This window comes from Tamandua tetradactyla, chromosome 13, assembly GCF_023851605.1.
Source record: "Tamandua tetradactyla isolate mTamTet1 chromosome 13, mTamTet1.pri, whole genome shotgun sequence".
Classification (NCBI taxonomy): Eukaryota; Metazoa; Chordata; class Mammalia; order Pilosa; family Myrmecophagidae; genus Tamandua; species Tamandua tetradactyla.
The window spans coordinates 46795317-46816464 of NC_135339.1; the positions used below are offsets into that span (position 1 = coordinate 46795317).

Here is a 21148-nt window from a genome sequence, read left to right on the forward strand (position 1 = left end):
CTGACTCTTCTCTTTCCCCCAGGTAATTACTCAAATTCATCATAGAACAATGGAGCCATTAATATATTGATTCATTCAATATCAAACCTTTATTGAATGCCTAATATACAAAACTGAGTTCAACAGAAAGAAGTGCTTAGCTCATCTCTCAGGGGGAAGACATTTACTTTGGACCTATTCTTTCCCCCTTTATCCATGCTCCAACTCTTTGGTTCCCACAAACAAAAATGCACATACACAATCCATATGTCCAGCAGAATCGATTTCATTCTACAATGGCATAAAATTAAATGGTAACAACCGTTTTAAGGATTTCTTGCTGTAAAGATGTGAACAAGAACACCTTCTGGGATAAGAAGGTCTCAAGGAGGTTAGAATGCTCTAGAGATGGCCTAAAAGATTTAAATTGTTTCAGGATCTACTCTGGGTTTATATTTGCATGGATTAGTGACACTTCTCCAAGCACCACCTCTATTAGTCAGGGTTCTCTGTGGAAACAGGACCAACAGGAGATAACTGTAAATATGAGATTTATAAAGGTATCTTACATAACTGTGGGAATGCAAGAGTCCTAATCTGCAGGGAAGACTGTAAAACTGGCAACTCCAATGAAGGCTCTTGAGGAACTCCACTTCAGCCAGCTGAAGAAGCAGTGACTATCCTGCCCCCTTAAAAGACTTCAACTGATTGGATTAGATATGGCTGATTGGATTAGGTTGTTGGCAGGAGTCTGCCCTTAGTTGATGTTAGATGTAATCAATCACAGCTGCAATCAACTGACTGATGATTTAGTAAACCAGCCTTCAAGTTTATCAAACAGCCATGAAACATCCTTGCAGCAACAGTTAGGCCAGTGCTTGCCTGACCAGATGACGGGGTATCATTATCTGACCGAGATGATACCAGAACCTAACTATCACAGCTGACACACTCTCCTACCCCTAGAAAGGACAGAGGCCATTAACTAACCCAAATCCACAAACCCATCCTATTTCTACCACTTTCCTGCTTACTACTTGAGAGCCACCAGGTCAAATTTATGCAGTAGCAAAATTAATTCATAATTGTCACATGAATTACTTAGATGACAGCATAACAAAGCAAATTTGGTTTGGCTTGGTTTGGTTTTTACATGTTTGGTGCGGTTTTTTGCATGGTTTTTGTTGTTGCTACTGTTTTTTTTTAAGTGATCTTATGGTTATCATAAAAATCCATATTGGGATACAGCAATGAAAAGGGAGAATTTCTTCATAAAAAACAGATATATCAAGGAGTTACACTAATATAGAACTGGTACATCTGAGGGTGAGAACAGAAAGTTAAGCTATACTAGTAATGGTGTACATTGACTATCTAAATAGATGGATATCTCATTATAATTTATGGGGGAAAAGAAACTTCAGAATAAGTACTTCCCTAAATCTTACCTTTGTTTCCACTTCAATATAATTGCTTAGTTCTTACCTTAAAAAATCCCTAAACTTTATCACTGACTTATTCTTTCATAAGGTGAACAGAATTACAGAATGCTAAATAAAATTAGAGAAAATCTTTTTCATCAATTCTATTGACAACTAAAATATTATCCATGTAATATACCAATTATAAAACAAGTTAGATAAAATTCTGGTACAAAAAATAAATATATATATATATATATATATGGCTTCTTCTTTAGAACCACAGAAAATTACATTTAACGCAAAACTTACACTTTGAATCTAATGCTCTATAAACACAAAATAGCATTTACATATATATTATTTCATCTATTCTTTCCCACTTTGCCTGAGAAGTCTTAACATTTAAATTCCTCATACTTGTTTAAAAAAACAAGTGTGTGGTAAATTTAAATGATGTTTTTACAAAATAATGGGTTCTTTGGCTTAATTTTAGGATCATTTATATTAGAACACTGGTTCATTGTTTTATTCCAAATAATAAACCATACTGGTTTATTTAGAAGATAACATTTATCTGTCAATAGGGAAGGAGTAAATAGAAATTCTATTATGTTCAACAACTCACTCACCAATTATTTATTATACTAAATATTAACATTTTATTTCAAAGAAATTTTATCAAGAATTAATTCCAAAAAGTCCTTTTATTTGTTTTCTAGGCCTTGGAAACAAGAGGCCAAATAGACACTGTATTATTACTAATTGCCACCTTTATGCATTGGTTTTAAGATGTTGAGTTATATTTATTTCTATATAGCAGAGAATAAACTGTTCTGGTAAATAAAGGGAAAAAATTACAATAATTTGAGCCTATGCTGTGGTTAACATCACTGAACTAGTCAAACTGATTTGAAACACTATGGGAAACCAATCAAAAAGTTAACCATCACTCAATTCCACATTGGAAAAAATTATCCAAAGGCATCCTTCAGAGTTTTCTCCTGGACCAACAGGATTCAATTCCATTATTAAATGACTTAGAAAACAGAGTAGAAACTAATAAACTACCATGAAACTTACCAGCATTCTGAGGTGCCTACTAGTAGTCTGATAAAGAGAGACAAGGTGATAGAGCAAAAAAAATACTACTCCAAGGTTTGAATTCTTTTCTTCCCAGCATTAGTTTAATCTCTAGGACTCATCTGGCTGCCTCATCTATTTAGTATATATTTGTGTTGGTTTGAAATTGTTATGTACCCCAGAAAAGCCATGTTCTTCTAATCCACTCTTGTGGGTACACAACTGTTATAGACGGGGTCTCTTGATTAGGTTGATTCATTGGAGATGTGACCTCGGCCCATTCAAGGTAGGTCTTAATTAGTTTACTGGAGTCTTTAAGAGAAGAAGATTTTGGAGAAAGCGCCCACACACAGATACTTGGAGATGCTGAGAGCCATTTGAAACCAGAAGCCAGAGAGGACAGAAGATATCACCATGTACCTTCCCTTGTGACAGAGAAACCCCGGACATGACTGGTCTTTCCTCAGTGAAAGTAATCTCTGGATGCCTTAACTTGGACATTTTCATAGCCTTAGAACTGTAAACTTATAACCTAGTAAATCTCCTCTGTAAAAGCCAACCCATTTCTGGTATATTGCTTCCTAGCAGCTTTAGCAAAATAAAACAATATTGTAATACTATCAAACAAAGCCTACACCAAATATTTTCTTGGATCTAAACCATAATAATAAAGATTATGCTCTTAGAAATCTCACCTCTGCTAACATTGTGACACCAACCTTACATAGCTGTGTAATCCTGATAAAGTTATTCAATCTGCATCAATTTCCTTATTAAGGATAATAATAGTATTTATCTCAGTGAATGCATATAAAACCATTAGAACAGTATCCAGTGTATTGAAAGCATTCAGTAAATACCGACCATTATAAAAAAGCATCATTATTTTTAACACCAACAAGAAGGTTTCTCCTAAGTAGTGAAATACAAGATACATTCCACCCTGTTAACTTTTCAAGATCTATCTTATGATACATAATACTGTATCAATGACCACAATTCCTATTTGCAAATATCTAAAAACTGCAATAAACACTGCTGATACCATCCTGAGAAAAATGACATCTAGACAAGGCAAACAACAGTAATAAAAAATGTGATCTGATTTGTGAGATAGAAATAAGCAACAATTTCCACCAGGCACTCTCTTTTCCACATGCTTAAAAACAGGATTGAAAATAAGAAATAAGTTTTTGTCCAGGAGGAAAGGATGAGTTCAGAAGAGACCAGTTCAGTTTAAGAGAAGCCACAAACTCCAATGGAGAAACACTGAAGAATTTCAAGAAAAATGGTTAAATAACTGAGAGAACCTGTTCTACACAGAAGTGCTTGAATCAACAAAAAAGGGCAGAAATGAGTAGGGAAGTCTCTGGCATAAAAACTGCCCCTCTCTATACCCCCAGCCCTACCGCTGACAGCACTAAGAACACCACTTACACTACTATTGCCACTACTGCGACCACCATCCTTATTACCATGAAACACCTCCACCAGCATCTCCACCCCAAGCATCATATCCACAGTACCACAAGCACCACCTCCACCTCCACCAGCATCACCATCTCCACCTCATTATCACTACCTTCCACCACTACCCCCACCACTGCCACCTCCACTACCACCTCCACCACCTCCTTTACCACTACCTTCTCTTCTGTATCCTCATATTTCTCCTCTTCCACTGTTACCTTTATCACCACCATCTCCACAAGCATCACCCCCACCTATACCAGCACCACAACCACCACAGCCACCCCCCACCACCCCTCACCCACCACCTCCACTGTAAGAACAAACACTGCCTCCACCTCCATCACCACCTGGCTCTCGCATAGATATCCCAATATTGAACAAGAAACACTGTAGGACCTCAGAACAATTAAGAATACTTATGCCACAAGGAAAGTTATCTGCAAAGAAAGGCATCCTCAAACCGTGTTACAGTAGTACAAAAATAAACTAAAACAGTCAATACAGAAAAATTCTCCAAAGAAAACATGTATGTACTAACTTTTACACTTAGCATTTGATGTTTTATATACAACAAATAGTTATAAATGTAAATCTTTGTTTTAATTTTTACTTTTTATGAAGCTCAAAGTTGCAATATTGCATCCAGCAAAAACAGGAACTCAGCTTAAAATGGGTCACTTACAAGTATGATTTATTATACTACATTATAAGTTCAGGTTTGCCAGTATTTCATATCACTGAAGAACACATACTGAATGTGATGACAGTGAAATACCTTAGGATCAAGAATTAATGAAAGGGATAGAGCCCAAGATGGGGGCTTAGTGAGGTGTGGGATATAGTTTGTCCTCCAGAGCAGCTAGTAAATAGCCAGAACCAGTACAGAACAACAGCTGGGGCCACATCAGTGACCGGACACACAGCGGACACCAGTCTGGACAAGATGGACCCGCTGTAATCCCACCCAGAGCCGTAAGTCCCCCAAGTCATGGAGGGCGGTGCCCCTCCCCCCACAGGCTGGTTCCTGGAGGGAAAGGAGACTTTACAATCAGCAAGGGGCTATGTTCAACCAAGCTTCAAATCTGGAATTAATTTACAAATTCTGACTACTGAAAATTGGCCCTCAGCTCAGTTAAATGTTAAATAAAAGCTAAAGTTACTAGTTTTTGCCCCAGCGCAGATAGGGCAGGGCTGACAGGAAAAAAAAATCAGAGGTTTTTTTTGGGTAGTGCAGAAGATAATACTTGAAAAGCTCTGGACCCTAAAATAAAAGAGGGGGCACATAGGACTTGGAGATACATAGAGCAACATACCAACTTAAGCTCTTGATTAACAAACCCCGAAGAATGGGGGAACTGCTCTAAAAGGATTTTTTTTGTTTTCTTTTCAAAGTCTGCAAAACTTCTCAGGCTCCAACTGCCCAAGGCAAGAGTGGAATTAAGCTTGGCTGAGAGACACAGAAGCTGGTCAGGTGAAAGGACACAATTACCTGGAGGCTGTGCCTTCCCCAGGAGAGGGGTGAGGCCCAGCTCAGGTGGAATCCCTCCCTCAAGGAAGCAATTAAAGCCAGCCTTCAACCTCTCCTCTGTCTCCACCATGCCCCAGCAGGGAGAGTCTTCTGAAGTTAAAGGTATTGCATCACCTCATGCTGGTGGGACCTGCAGGCAGAAAAGCACCACATACTGGGCAGGATAAGAAAAACACAGAGCCGAGAGACTTCACAGGAAAGTCTTTCAACCTGCTGGGTCTCACCTCAGGGAAAACCGACACAGGTGACTCTTTCATCCTGAGAGGAGGCCAGTCTGGTCTGGGAAAACCTGACTGCAGTCTATGATACCTATGTAGACCCTTCTAAGGGGAAAACAAAGGCACCATACAGGCAGAGCAAGAAACAAGAAAAGAAGAACTGAAAAATTCTGATCTGTTAAACAACAATTAACGTAGAGGTCTAGAATAAGCTGAACTGGATGTCAAAGAACAGGCAGGCAACAAAGCCATCCAGCAAGAAAATCCTAGGTAAAAAAAGTGAAAACAATTTCCAGAATGAATTAATTAAGGAAATTAAATGTCTAGATGCCAGCAAAAAAATAACAAGTCATCCTAGGAAAACTGAAGATATGGCCTAGCCAAAGGAACAAACCAACAATTCAAATGAGATACAGGAGTTGAAATAATTAAGTCAGATGTTCAAGTAGACATGGAAAATCTCATCAAAAATCAAATCAATGAACTGAGAGAGAATATAAAGAAGGCAAGGAACAAACAAGAAGAAAATTTTTTTTTCTGAAAAAAACAAATCACAGAACTTATGGAAATGAAAGGCACAGTAGAAGAGATGAAAAAAACAACGGAAACTTACAATGTTAAAGTTTTCAAGAGATGGAAGATAGGATTAGTGAACTGGAGGATGGGACATCTGAAATGCAACAAGCAAAAGAAAATATAAGGAAAAGAATGTAAAAATAGGAAGAGGGGCTCAGGGAACTGACAGACAATATGAAGCAGATAAATATACATGTTGTGGGTGTCCCAGAAGGAGAAGAGATGGGAAAAGGAAGAAAAAGACTAATGGAGGAAGTTATCACTGAAAATTTCCCAATGCTTATGAAAGACTTAAAATTACAGATCCAAGAAGTAAAATGTACCGCAAGCAGGATAGATCCAAATACCATACTCCAAGACACTTACTAGTCAGAATGTCAGAGGTCAAAGACAGAATTTTGAAAGCAGCAAGACAAAAGCAATCCATCACACACAAAGGAAGCCCAAAAAGACTATGCATAGATTTCTCAGCAGAAACCATGGAGGTGAGAAAATGGTGGTATAATCTATTTAAGATTCTAAAAGAGAAAAACTGCCAACCAAGAATTCTATATCCAGCAAATTTGTCCTTCAAAAATGAGGGGGAAATTAAAATCTTTTCAGACAAAAAATCACTGGCTGAATTTGTGACAAAGAAACTGGCCCTGCAAGAAATACTAAAGGGAGCACTAAAGGCAGACAGGAAAAGAAAGCAGAGAAAGGAGTGGAGAATAGTGTAGAAATGAAGACTATCAATAAAGGTAAAAAGAAGAAAAATTAGGACATATAAATCCAAAACACAAAATGGCAAAAGAAAGTACTGCCATGCAGTAATAACACTAAATGTTAATGCATTAAACTCCCCAATCAAAAGACATAGACTGGCAGAATGGATTAAAAAGCAGGACCCACCCATACTGTCTATAGGAGAAACGCATTTTAGAACCAAGGACAAACAGAGGTTGAAAGTGAAAGACTGAGAAAAGATATTTCATGCAAACAGCAATGAGAAAAGAGCAGGAGGAGCTATACTAATATTCAACAAATTAGACTTCAAATGTAAAACAATTAAAAGAGACAAAGAATGACACTATGTATTAACAAAAGGAACAATCAACAAAACTTAACAATCATAAATATTTATGCACCAAGCCAGCATGCTCCAAAATACATGAGGCAAACACTGAAAACTCTGAAAAGAGAAACAGACACATCTATCATAATAGATAGAGACTTCAATTCCCCATTCTCTTCAATGGACAGAACATCTAGACAGAGGATCAATAAAAAAACAGAGAATTTGAATAATACAATAAATGAACTAGACTTAACAGACATCTATAGAACATTATACCAAACAACAACAAGATACAACTTTTTCTCAAGTGTTCATGGATCATTCTCAAGGATAGACCACATGCTGGGTCACAAAGAAAGTTTCAATAAATTTAAAAATATTGAAGTCATTCAAAACACTTTCTCAGATTGTAAAGGAATGAAGCTGCAAATCAATAACAGGCAGAGGGCCAGAAAATTCATCAATGTATGGAGGCTCAACAACACACTCTTAAACAACCAGTGGGTCAAGGAAGAAATTCCAAGAGAAATCAGTAAACATCTCAAGGCAAAAGAAAATGAAAATACAACATATCAAAATTTATGGAATGCAACAAAGGCAGAGCTAAGAGGGAAATTTATTGCCTTACATGCCTATATCAAAAAAAGAAGAGCAAAAATTGAAGAACTGACTGTTCACTTGGAAGAACCAGAGAAAGAACAGAAAACTAACCCCAAAACAAGCAAAAGGTAAGAAAAAATGAAAATTAGAGCAGAAATAAATGAAATTGAGAACATGAAAATGATCAAGAAATTCAACAAAACCAGAAGTTGGTTTTATCAGAGAATCAATAAAATAGATGGACCCTTAGCAAGGTTGACAAAAAGAAGAAAAGAGAGGATGCAAATAAATAAAATCAGAAATAGGAGAGGAGACATAGCCACCAACCCTGCAGAGAAAAAAAGGAGATAATGAAAGGATACTATGGACAACTTTATGCTAATAAACTAAACAACAGAGATGAAATGGACAACTTCCTAGAAAGGATTGAACAACCGAGACTGACTCGAGAAGAAACAGATGACTTCAAGAAGCCAATCACAAATTTAAAAATTGAATCAGTCATTAAGATGCTCCAAAACAAGAAAAGTCCAGGACCAGATGGCTTTACATGTGAATTCTAACAAGCTTTCAAGAAAGAATTCACACCAATCCTGCTCAAAGTCTTCAAAAAAACTGAAGAGGAGGGGAGGAAGGTTACCTAACTCATTCTGTGAAGCCAGCATTACCCTCATTCCAAAGCCAGACAAAGATACTATAACAAAAGAAAATTACAGACCAATCTCTCTAAGGAATATAGATGCAAAAATTCTCAACAAAATTCTTGCAAATCAAATCCAGCAGCACATTAAAAGAACTATACATCATGACCAAGTAGGATTCATCCCAGGTATGCAAGTATGGTTCAACATAAGAAAATCAATTAATGTAATACACCATATAAAAAAATAAAAGCAGAAAAACCACTTGATCATCACAATTGATGCAGAAAAGGCATATGACAAACTTCAACATTCTTTATTGTCGAAAACACTTCAAAGGATAGGAATAGAAGGGAACTTCCTCAACACAATAAGGGGAATATATGAAAAATGCACAGCTAACATAATCCTCAATGGAGGAAAACTGAAAACTTTCCCCCTAAGGTCAGGAACAAGAAAAGGATGTCCACTATCACCATTGTTATTCAACACTGTGGTGGAAGTTCTAGCCCGAGCAATTAGACAAGAAAAAGAAATACAAAGCATCAAAATTGGAAAGTAAGAAGTAAAACTCTCAGTGTTTACAGATGATATGATACTACATGTCAAAAACCCTGAAAAATCCATAGCAAAACTACTAGAGTTAATAAATGAGTACAGCAAAGTGGCAGGTTACAAGATCAACACTCAAAAATCTATAGTGTTTCTATACACTAGTAATGAGCAATCTGAGGGAGAAACAAGAAAAAAGTTCCATTTACAATTGCAAACAAAAAATAAAATATTTAGGAATAAATTTAACTAAGGATACAAAAGACCTATACAAAGAAAACTACAAGAAATTGCATAAAGAAATCACAGAAGACCTAAATAAATTGAAAGGCATGCCATGTTCATGTATTGGAAGACTAAATATAGTTAAGATATTAATTCTACCTAAATTGAATTATAGATTCAATGCAATACCAATTAAAATCCCAAAAATTTACTTTTCAGAAATAGAAAAAACAATAACCAAATTCATCTGGAAGGGCAGGACACCCCAAATAGCTAACAATATCCTGAGAAGAAAAATGAAGTTGGAAGTCTCACACTTCCTGACTTTAAGGTGTATTAGGAAGCTACAGTGATCAAAGCAGCATGGTACTGGCATAAAGCCGGATACACTGACACAATGGAGTCATATAGAATGTTCCGATACAGACCCTCTCATCTATGGACTAACTGATCTTTGATAAGGCAGTCAAGCTAACTCACTCGGGACAGAACAGTCTCTTCAATGAATGGTGCTTGGAGAACTGAGTACCCACATACAAAGGAATGAAAGAGGATCCACAACTCACACCCTATACAAAAATTAAGTCAAAATGGATCAAAGACCTAAACATTAGCTCTAAGACCATAAAACTTTTAGGAGGAAATGTAGGGAAATTTCTTATAAAACTTGTAATAAGAGGCCGCTTCTAGATCTTACACACAAAGCATGAGCATTGAAGAAAGAGCTAGATGAATGGGGGAAAAAATTTTTAAATGAAACACTTTTGTGCATCAAAGAACTTTGTCAAGAAAGCAAAAAGACAGCCTACACAATGGGAGACAATATTTGGAAACAACATATCAGATTAGGGTCCAGTATCTACAATACATAAAGAGACTGTTCAATGCAACAACAAAAAGACAAAACCCAATTACAAAATGGGCAGAAGACATGAATAGACACTCCAAGGAAGACAAAATACAAATAGCTAAAAGACACATGAAAAGATACTCAACTTCCTGGCTATTAGGGAAATGCAAATCAAAACTACAATGAGATATCATCTCACACCACCAGAATGGCCATTATCAATTTAAAACAGAAAACAAGTGCTGGAGAGGATGTGGAGAAAGAGTTACATTTATCCACTGTCAGTGGGAATGTAAAATGGTACAACCGCTGTGGAAGGCAGATTGGCGGTTCCTCAGGAAGCTAAGTATAGAATTGCCATATGATCTGGCAATACCATTGCTAGGTATCTATTAAGAGGACATAAGGGTAAGGAGACAAATGGACATTCACATAGCAATGTTTATAGCAGCATTATTCACAATTGCAAAGAGATGGAAACAGTCCAAATGTTCATCAACAGACCAATGGCTAAACAAGCCATGGTATATACATACAATGGGATATTATACAGTTGTAAGACAGAATAAAGTCATAAAGCATGTAACAATGTGGATGGACCTTGAGGACATTATGCTGAGTGAGATTAGCTAGAAATAAAAGGACAAATACTGTATGGTCCCACTGATATGAACTAACATTAATGAATAAACTTGGAGAATTTCATTTAAGAACAGATATCATCAGGAGATAGAAATAGGGTAGATACTGGGTAATTGAAGCTAAAAGGATACAGATTGTGCAATGGGACTGAATGTAAAAGTTCAGAAATTGGATAGCACAATACTTCTTAATTATAGCACAATAATGTTAGTACACCAAATAAAGCTGAATGTGAGAATGATAGAGGGAGGAGGGCTGGGTGCACAAATGAAACCAGAAGGAAAGACAGACAATAAAGACTGAGATGGTATAATGTTGGAATGCCTAGAGTATACAATGATAGTGACTAAATGTACAAATTAAAAACTGTTTGGCATGAAGAAGAACAAAGGACCGTCAATATTGCAGCATGTTAAAATAGATGGCCATTAATATTTTAAAACTTCAACTTCTCTTTGAGACTAAAGCAAAAAAATGTTTATTTGGTACAAAGTTTATATCTTGACTAGAGCATTTTCCTAATTTAACTTATGTGGAGTGTTTAACTGAACACCATAAATACATGGAACCTTGAATAGGGCATGAGATTTTGTAGGATTGTCCAGTGTGATGCTCTGATAAATCCCAGAGTAATCTGAACAGCAAATAAAGAAATATTTGCAAAGTCCCTTTGGGGAAATGCCGAGAAAGGGGGAAAATTCAACTTCCCCATTTGCAGAATTCCTGATATTCTCACAAGCAGTGGGGACAATCAAATCAATAAGCCAAGCCTTTAGTCTTGGGGGTTCTTCCTATTATTCTTATCCTTGCAAAGAATAGGCTAACCTACTTAAAATTACGCCTACGTGTCACCCCCAGAAAATCTCTTTTGTTGCTCAGATGTGGCCTCTCTCTCTCTCTCAGCCAACGAGGCAGGTGAACCCACTGCCCTCCCCATCTTTACATGGGACATGACTCCCAGGGGTATAGGCATTTCTGGCAACATGGGACAGAAATCCTAGAGTGAGCTGGGACTCAGAATCAAGGGATTGAGAAAGCCTTCTCCACCAAAAGGGGGAAGAGAGAAATGAGACAAATTTCCCAGGGGTGTAATCTCCCTGGTGATATGGGACAGAACTCCTTGGATGAATCGGGACCCGACATCATGGGACTGAGAAAGCCTTCTTGACCAAAAGGAGGAAGAGAGAAATAAGACAAAATAAAATGTCAGTGGCTGAGAGATTTCAAACAGAGTTGAGAGGCTATCCTGGAGGTTATTCTTACGCATTATACAGATATCCCCTTTTTAATTTATGATGTATTAGAGTGGCTAGAGGGAAGTGCCTGAAACTGTTGAACTGTGTTCCAGTAGCCCTATTTCTTGAAGATGATTGTATAATGATATAGCTTTCACAGGGTGACTGTGTGATTGTGAAAACCTTGTGTCTGATGTTCCTTTTATCTATGGTATGGACAGATGAGTAAAAAATATGGATAAAAAAATAAACAATAGGGAAAACAGAGGTTAAAATAAATTGAGTAGACTGAAATACTAGTAGTGAGTGAAATGGAGTGGTAAGAGGTATGGCATGTATGAGTTCTTTTTTTTTTTTTCTTTTGCTGGAGAGTTGCAAATGTTCAAAAAAACAATCATGGTGTTGAATACACAACTATGTGATGATACAGTTAGCCATTGACTGTAACCATGTCAAGAATGTTCGCATGTCAAGAATGACCAACTATGTCTTTGTTCATCATATGTATAGCAACCTCTGGGATATCAGAGAGAGAAAGAGTTAATTGGGCAAAGCAGAATTTAGAAGTTCCTGGATCCTTGGGCCATACCACCTCAAGTTATTAAAATTATACTCCAATTTCTATCTAAAAGATACAGCTAAGGGAAACAGATGTTTTGATACCAAAAACTGGTTAATTAACCAGAGAATAGTACATACTGAGGAAATAGTGGTAAATCAAGAAGTTTCAACAAAAGGGAAAGTTACTTCCTGGTTACATTAAGGTGATCCTGCTCTACTAGACACGTTTTGGCCCCAGACTCACTTAAAAATAAGGTTGAAATAATTTTATTACCAAAAAAGAAAAGTTTGAATAAATTATTTTTTTAATGTAACATATTCAGCATAGAATAAAAAATCATTATCATTTAAAACGAAGTTGAAGTTCAGTCAAGATATTTACTTACCAGGCTTCGGGAAGCAAAACAGAATATTCATATGGAGAAGTCATCACTGGGAAGTTTGAGAGAATTGCAAGGCGATGAGGAAGGAGGTCTGATCCATGGTAAGTAAAAAGGATTTCTAGGGCCTGAGCATTACTTTCCTATACACAAAAGGTAAGAGGCAAGTTTTCATTGTGAATCTTAGAAATACTGGACTGATTTTGGATGACAATATTCAAAAACTTAAAACTAACATTTTGTGCAACACTGATAAGAAGTGATAGGAAATATACCTGATTTTCCCTAATTTGTATCAAGTTTCTCAATCTAATATTGTAAAAATTCTTTATAAACTCAAAATAATGAACACAATTTTTTAAAATTATGCTATTTTCTCTATGTTTATTAATAAAATGACAAAAAAGAAAATGTGATGATATAATAATATGAGAACACTAATTGCATGGTTCAAAGAATTGCTGTTAAAAATCATAAATTACTTTATTTTGAAATCAGAAATTACCCGAGCATAAGTTCTTGCTGAGAGAACAATATTCTGATTTCTGATCTGCTTAAAGAATTCAGCATCATATCTCTGTTCCACTGCATGAGGTACTCCTAGGATTTCCTGAGGGAAAACAGTGATTTAATGAAAATGCTTTAAAATACTGGTGACAAGAAAATATTAAAAACCTTTACATCAATGCCTGCATGAACAAAAGTAAGTCCCAAGTTAATTAATTTGAACTAAAAATGTAGATGTAGTTGCATCTACATTCTCATCTTTATTTTGAAAATGACAATATTTTTAAATGTTGTTAAAAAAAAACAGACAGCAAAAATTAAATTAATTACAAAAGGACAACCCAAACTAACTACCCAGTGAAAACAAATAAGCAAAAGGGAACATGGCCTTGCATTTTGGGCATCTGTGAGCTCTGTATGAGAATACTGCCAAAGTGATCTATGTTAAATGCAGATTTAACCATTCATTCATTCAACAAATATTAATGGTGCCTCCACTATGTGCCGAGGGCACTCTGAAAGGTACCCCACTCCCACCCTGAATAGCTTAAAATCTAGGAGGGAAGACAAGCAAGCAAATAGGACCAAGTAAGGAGGAACACATAGGAAGGGTACCAAAACTAGTTATAAGAGGACAGGAAAGGCTTCCCACAAGTGGTACCCAAGCTGAAACATAAAAGATAAATACGAGTTAGCCATGGAGTCCCCTGCCACAATGTATGAGTCAAGAAGTCATGTCTTATAACAGACTACTGAGTGACTGCAAGAAGGAGTGAAGTTGTGAGGCATGCAATTAAGTGAATGAACCTTAAGGACTGTATGTTGAGTGAAAAGCAGAAAAAAAAGACAAATATTATCATGCCTCACTCATATGGACTAACTATAATATACAAACTTAGAGAATTGAAGTTGAGAACATGTGTTTATCATGTTGGGGTCTAATGTATAGGATTCTAAATTGTAAACTGTTACAGCAGTGACATACATTCTGGAGTTGTAACTCATTTATAAAATCTGAGATACTGAGCTATTTGCATATAACCTGGTCTTTCCCTGAAACTTTGGGTATTTATGTGACACCTAAGACTCAGATTTAGAGCGCTGAAGCTATGAGAGTCAGCTTTACCCCACAAAGTAACTGTTAAAATAGTTGAAAAAGTGATTAGACTTTGACTAGAGTTATGAATAAAGCTGAAGTGCATAGGACTAAGGTAAATTAGAACACAGGGTACATAATATGGTCCATATTTAAAAATTTCAACTTCAGTGTGAGACTAAAGGGAAAGGTGTTTATTTGATGCAAAATTTATACTTTGGTTAGCGTATTATTGAATTTATCTTCTATGGTCAGATTATTCGAAGACCATACTTACATGGAATTTGAATAGGCATGAGATCTTGTTGGTTTGTACAGGTTAGTGTGATGCCCTGATATATCCCAGAGTAATTTTTGGAGAGAATAAAACAGTATCTGCAAAGTCACCTTGGGGAACTGGGGAGAAATTCCCCATTTGAGGAATTCCTGATATTCTTGAAAGTGGTGGGGACAACCAACACAATAAGCTAAGGCCTAGATCTTGTATTTCGTCCCTATGAAACTTATTCCTGCAAAGAAGAAGCTAAGCCTACTTATAATTAAGCCTAAGAGTCACCCCCAGAGAACCTATTTTGTTGCTCAGATGTAGCCTCTCTCTCTAAGCCAACTCAGCAGGTGAACTCACTGACCTGTCCCCCTCCCCTACATGGGACATGACTCCTAGGAGTATAAATCTCCCTGGCAACATGGGACAGAACTCCCAGGATGAACCAGGAAACAGCATCATGGGATTTGAGAAAGCCTTCTTGATCAAAAGGAGGAAGAGAAAAATAAGACAAAATAAAGTTTCAGTGGCTGAGAGATTTCAAACAGAGTTCAAAGTTTATTCTTATGCATTCTACAGATAACCTTCTTAGTTAATGGTGCATTGGAGTGGCTAAAGGGATCTGAAACTGTTGAACTGTGTTCCAGTAGTTTGATTCTTGAAGACAATTGTATAACTATATAGCTTTTACAAAGGGATCATTCGATTCTGATGTTCCTTTTATCCAGGGTGTGCTGGTTTGAAGGGATTATGTACCCTAGAAAAACCATGTTTTAATAATGATCCATCTTGTGGAGGTCACCGTTTCTTCTAATCTCTATTCAGTACTGTAGGTTGGAAACTTTATTTGATTTTCTCCAGAGATGTGATACACCATTTGTGGATATTAACCTTGGATTAGAGGTAGATATGACTCCACCCATTTGAGGTGGGTCTTCACTAAATAGTCTACTGGAATCCTTTAAAAGAGGAAACATTTAGGAGAGAGCCCCAGAGCCATAAGAACCATGAGAACCCACAAGGTCAGAGACCTTTGGAGACGAAGAAAGAAAATGTCCCCAGGGGAGCTTCATGAAACAAAAAGCCTGGTGAGAAAGCTAACAGACGTCATTGTGTTGCCATGTGCCTTTCCAGTTAAGAGAGAAAACTTAACTTTATCAGCCTTTGTAAAGTGAAGGTAACCTCTTGTTGGTGTCTCGGTTTGGATATTTTCATAGACTTGCTTTAATTGGGACATTTTCATGGCCTTAGAACTGTTAACTTGCGACTTAAAAAATTCCCCCGTTTAAAAGCCATTCTTTTTCTGGTATACCACATTCCAGCAGCTAGCAAACCAGAGCATAGGCCATGCCAGTTTAAAAGGATTTATGTACCCTAGAAAAGCCATGTTTTAATCCTGATCCAATCTTGTAGAAGCAACTGTTTCTTTCAATCCTTTTTCAGTACTACTGGTTGGAAACTTGATTAAACCATCTCCATGGAGATGTGACTAGCCCAATTGTGGGTATTAACCTTTGATTAGAGGGAGATGTGACTCCATCCATTCCAGGTAGGTCTTGATTAGTTTACCAGAACCCTTTAAAAAAAGGAAAGAGAGCCACAAGGACCACAAGAGCCCGCACAGTCAGAGACCTTTGGAGATGAAGGAAAATGTCCCTGGGGAAGTTTTATGAAACAAGAGGACTGGAGACAAGCTAGCAGATGTCACCATGTTTGTCATGTGCCTTTCCAGATGAAAGAGAAACCCTGAACTTCATCGGCCTTTCTTGAGTGAAGGTCACCTCTTACTTGTGCCTTAGATTGGACATTTTTATGGTCTTGCTTTAATTGTGACATTTTCATGGGCTCAGAACTTTAAACTTGCAACTTATTAAATTCCCCCTTTTAAAAGTTGCTCTGTTTCTGGTATATCATATTCCAGCAGCTTGCAAACTAAAACACAGGGTATGGACAGGTGGGTGAAAAAAATAAGGACAAAATCTAAATAAATAATAGAGGATGATAAAGGGTAAAAATTGGGTAGATTGAAATACTAATGATCAATGAGAGGGGGGTAAGGGGTATGGATGTATGAGATTTTTTGATGCAAGTGTTTTAAAAGTGATCATTGTGATGAATACAGAACTATGGGATGATACTGTGAGCCACAGACTATACACTATGTATGTGGTAAAGATTTCTCAATAAAAATATTTTTTAATTAATGTTTTATGATGGCTTTAATGAATTTTTTTAATTTTGGAAATTTTTTTTAATGAATGGCAGTAACAGCCCATATTTTTCATACTGCCTTTTGGCTTGCAAAATTGTTTTATGCATGTGTGTTTTATATCATTTAATAAATAATGATAATTACCATAAACTTGCTCCCAAGTAACTTGATACTTCCGAATTATGACAAACATGACAAATACCAGAGTTTTATCTGAATTCTGGGTGTTGAAGAACAGCTAGTATGCTTGAAAAGTAACATACTGAAAATTATCAAGATTGATTATCACAATATTTAGCATATTAGAATACAGATGAAGAAAAACAATTAAGCATGAAAACTGTACATAAAAATCACAATTTTTCTGATGGGGAAAAAAGACTTAGATTGATAATTATCACAAAGGAAAGTTGTGAAGTTGTTGATCAAAAAATAAATCTAAATATTTTTCAAACACAAATAGGTATAGGAGATTTGGCCATCCTATGGGCTTGTAGTTTTAAAATAGCATGTCCCTAGCTGCTCCACACATGGTCACTGATTAGGTCAACAAACATTTGTGAACAGTACTTGTGCCTGTTTGAAAATACTATGTACCACAGAACATAGTTCTGATCCAATCTTGTGGGGCCAGACCTATAGCTGAGGGTGGGAAATTTTGATTGGATTGTTTCCGTGGAGATGTGACACACCCAGTTGTGGGTGTGACCTTTTGGTTGGATTATTTCCATGGAGATGTGACACACCTAACTGTGGGTGTGGCCTTTGATTAGATGGAGACATGACTCCACCCATTCAAGGTGGATCTTGATTAGTTTACTAGAATCCTTTAAAGAGGGAAAACATTATGGAGAAACCTCAGCTACAGATGCTTGGAGAACAGCTGCTTCAGAGCTAACAGAGATACGGATGTTTGGATATGCTTAGAGTGCTGACAGAGAAAGCAGATGCCGAGACATGGGCAGAGTCACAGACATTGCCATGTGCCTTTCCATGAGATGCTAAGCAAGCCAGAACCCAGAGTTGTGTCAGGGAGTAGCTAAGTGAAGACACACAGATGCTTAGAGAGAAAACAACTAGCATCAGAAGCTGGAAGCAATGGACTAGAAACAAACAGGAGCAGATGGCAGACACAGGTCTTCCCACTTTATAGACATTGGCCTTTCTTGAGTCAAGGTATCTTTTCCTGAACACCTTAGTTTGGATATTTTTCTGGCCTTAGAATTGTAAACTTATAAGATAGTATGTTCCCTTTATAAAAGCTAAAAAATAAAAACAAATCATGTCTGCCATATGTAATGCTACATTCCAGATATCTAGCACATGCCTTTCACATACTAAATAACCAATAATGATTTGCTGACTGAATTAATTTATTTGAGAAAAGAAAGAGAAGAATGAAGAGGCTTGTAAGGGAGGGTAAAGAACTGAGAAGAGTTCACTTGTAAAGGTACTGAGTTTGGACTGCACCACATCTAAAAGGAGCTATCAATAAGAAATAGATATACAGGTCAGGGGTGCTTCAGTAACATGAGTTAGATATGATTTACAGCTATTAACAAATAAGAAAATATTATTCAAGGGGAGATAAGTAGGGTGAGATGAAAGGAGTGTTTGGGATGGACATAATTTAAAAGATGAGTAAGGCAAAGGGAATCCACATCTGAAAAGTAGAGGGAGGAAGAGTCAGGAAGTAAGGGTGGGCTGGGGGTGGGGTAGGGGAATTAAATGCATACTCATAAAAACCAAAGGAAGAGAGTATTTCAAAAATAATTCTTGGTTCCTTGGTTCCTCATTCACAACAATCATTTCCTTTATTTCATCACAGATACACATCCCTGGCCATGCCCTGGAGCTCTGTCACCACCAGAAAAGCACTCTCTAGAATATTTCCATGTTTAGCACTCTGTGGCCACCTATTTCAGATCTTCCAGCTCACCAACATAAGTAGCATTCCAACAATTTCTAACTCTGATGAGGCATCCAATCTATTGACCTGTCTTCATTTTCATTTTCTATCTCCTCTCAAAGACTTTTATCCATTCTAATCAGCTGTAAGTCCTTGGTCCACCATTATAAAGGGGTTTCTTCAATCCATGGCCTCTTCTGTATTCACATGGCAAAACCCCATCCCTCATCAAACCCAACCATGAACCCCAAAACTTACCTAGAGAAACATGACAAAACCATGGTCAGTTCTCACTTTAAATGTAAGATCTCAACCTTGCTTAGATCCTGATTCAAATGAACCAACTGTAAAAAGGCATTTGTAAAAAAATTTTTGTAACAAAAAACCCATTTGTGAGATAATCTGAGAAATTGGAACAGGAAGTGGATGTTAGATGAAATGAGTTCTTATTTTCTAAGAAATAATAGTGTAACTGTGAACTATGATTTTTCCTTTGTTTTTAAAACACCCCTTTATGTTACAGATACATACTTGGGTTACAGGATAAGACATCTGGGATTTGCTCTAAACTACATAAATAAAAGAAAAGGTGAGGGTAGGAAGATGGAAATAAAAGATACAGCGCTGGGAAATGATGACAATGATTGACACTGGCAATGGGTACAGAAGGGTTCATTATACTTTTCCTAACACTTTCATGAATGCTTGAATTTTTTTATAGTAAGTTTACAACCAGATATATTCAAGACATAAAGAATCCAAATAGACACTTCCTATCAATGCTATTACATTTCCCTCAGTAGTTTCCTTTCCTATTCTTTATCAGGAACCTTTCCAAAATTCTTTCTTTCTAGACCTCCAATATCCTACCCTCTAACCCCTATTCTCTGCTGAAAACCTCCCTTTATAAACTTTCTCTTTTTCTGGCATGGAGAGGCTCCAAGAATTGAACCCAGGTCTCTGGCATGACAGGCGAGAATTCTGCCACTGAGCCACCACTGCACCACTCCATATATTATTTTTAAAACTGACACTATAAAATGGGAAGTTCTTCATTTTCCAAACCACTCAAAAAAAATCTACCTGTATCTGTACAAATACACATCTCTTTCCTTCCCAATGAAAAAGGATTAAAGATGTTATCTTTGTCCCCAAATAAATCTTAAAATTCCATCCATGCCCTAGATCCCATTTGTTCTCAACTTCAGCAATCATGCAATTATCCCTCTTTCTTCATTCACTAAATCCCTCCTCACCCTCCTACTGGTTAATTCCCATTAGTGTACAAACAAAATCTTTTTTCCTTCTAAGAAAAGAAGAAAAAAGCACCCTTAATCCCATATACCCCCTTCAACCTACCACCCTCTATTCTTTTTCTTTTCACAATAAAAATACTTGAGAGAGTGATTTGAAGTAAGTAAAAAAGTATTTCCAAAGTCCCCTTGGGGGAATGGTGAGAAAGGGGGGAAACTCAACTTTCCCAAGTGGGAAATCAGTGATACTCTCACAAGCAGTGGGGACAACCAAAGCAATAGACTGAGCCCCCAATCTTGGGGTTTGTTCATATGAAACTTAACCCGACAAAGGATAGGTCAAGCTTACTTAAAATTAGGCCTAGGAGTCACCCCAAGAGAACTTCTTTTGTTGCTCAGATGTGGCTTCTCTCTCCAGCCAACACAAGAAGCAAACTCACCACCCATCCCCTGTCTATGTGGGACATGACTCCCAGGTGTGTGGACCTTACTGGCAACGTGGGACAGAAATCCTAGAATGAGCTGAGACTCAGCATCAAGGGATTGAGAAAACCTTCTCAACGAAAAAGGGAAAGAGAAAAAAGAGACAAAATAAAGTGTCAATGACTGAGAGATTCCAAACAGAGTCAAGAGGTTATCCTGGAGGTTATTCTTATGCATTAAATAGATATCACCTGTTTAGTTAAGGTGTAATGGAGAGGCTGGAGGGAACTGCCTGAAAATGTAGAGCTGTGTTCCAGTAGCGATGTTTCTTGAAGATGATTGTATAATGGTATAGCTTTCGCAATGTGACTGTGTGATTGTGAAAACCTTGTGTCTGATGCTCCTTTTATCTAACTTGTGAACAGATGAGTAGAACATATGGAATAAAAATAAATAATAGGG

At 37.0% G+C, this 21148-nt stretch overlaps 1 long non-coding RNA gene across 1 annotated transcript in view; it reads right to left on the minus strand.

The window, feature by feature from the left end:
- LOC143653123 (uncharacterized) overlaps positions 1 to 13632 on the minus strand; it is a 374619-nt gene extending 360987 nt beyond the window's left edge. The window contains exons 1-2 of the long non-coding RNA XR_013161112.1: positions 13527 to 13632; positions 13028 to 13164 (exon numbers count right to left, since the gene is read on the minus strand). This is a non-coding gene — a long non-coding RNA (uncharacterized LOC143653123). The remainder of the gene's footprint in view (positions 1 to 13027; positions 13165 to 13526) is intronic.
- Between the last annotated feature and the right edge of the window lie 7516 nt (positions 13633 to 21148).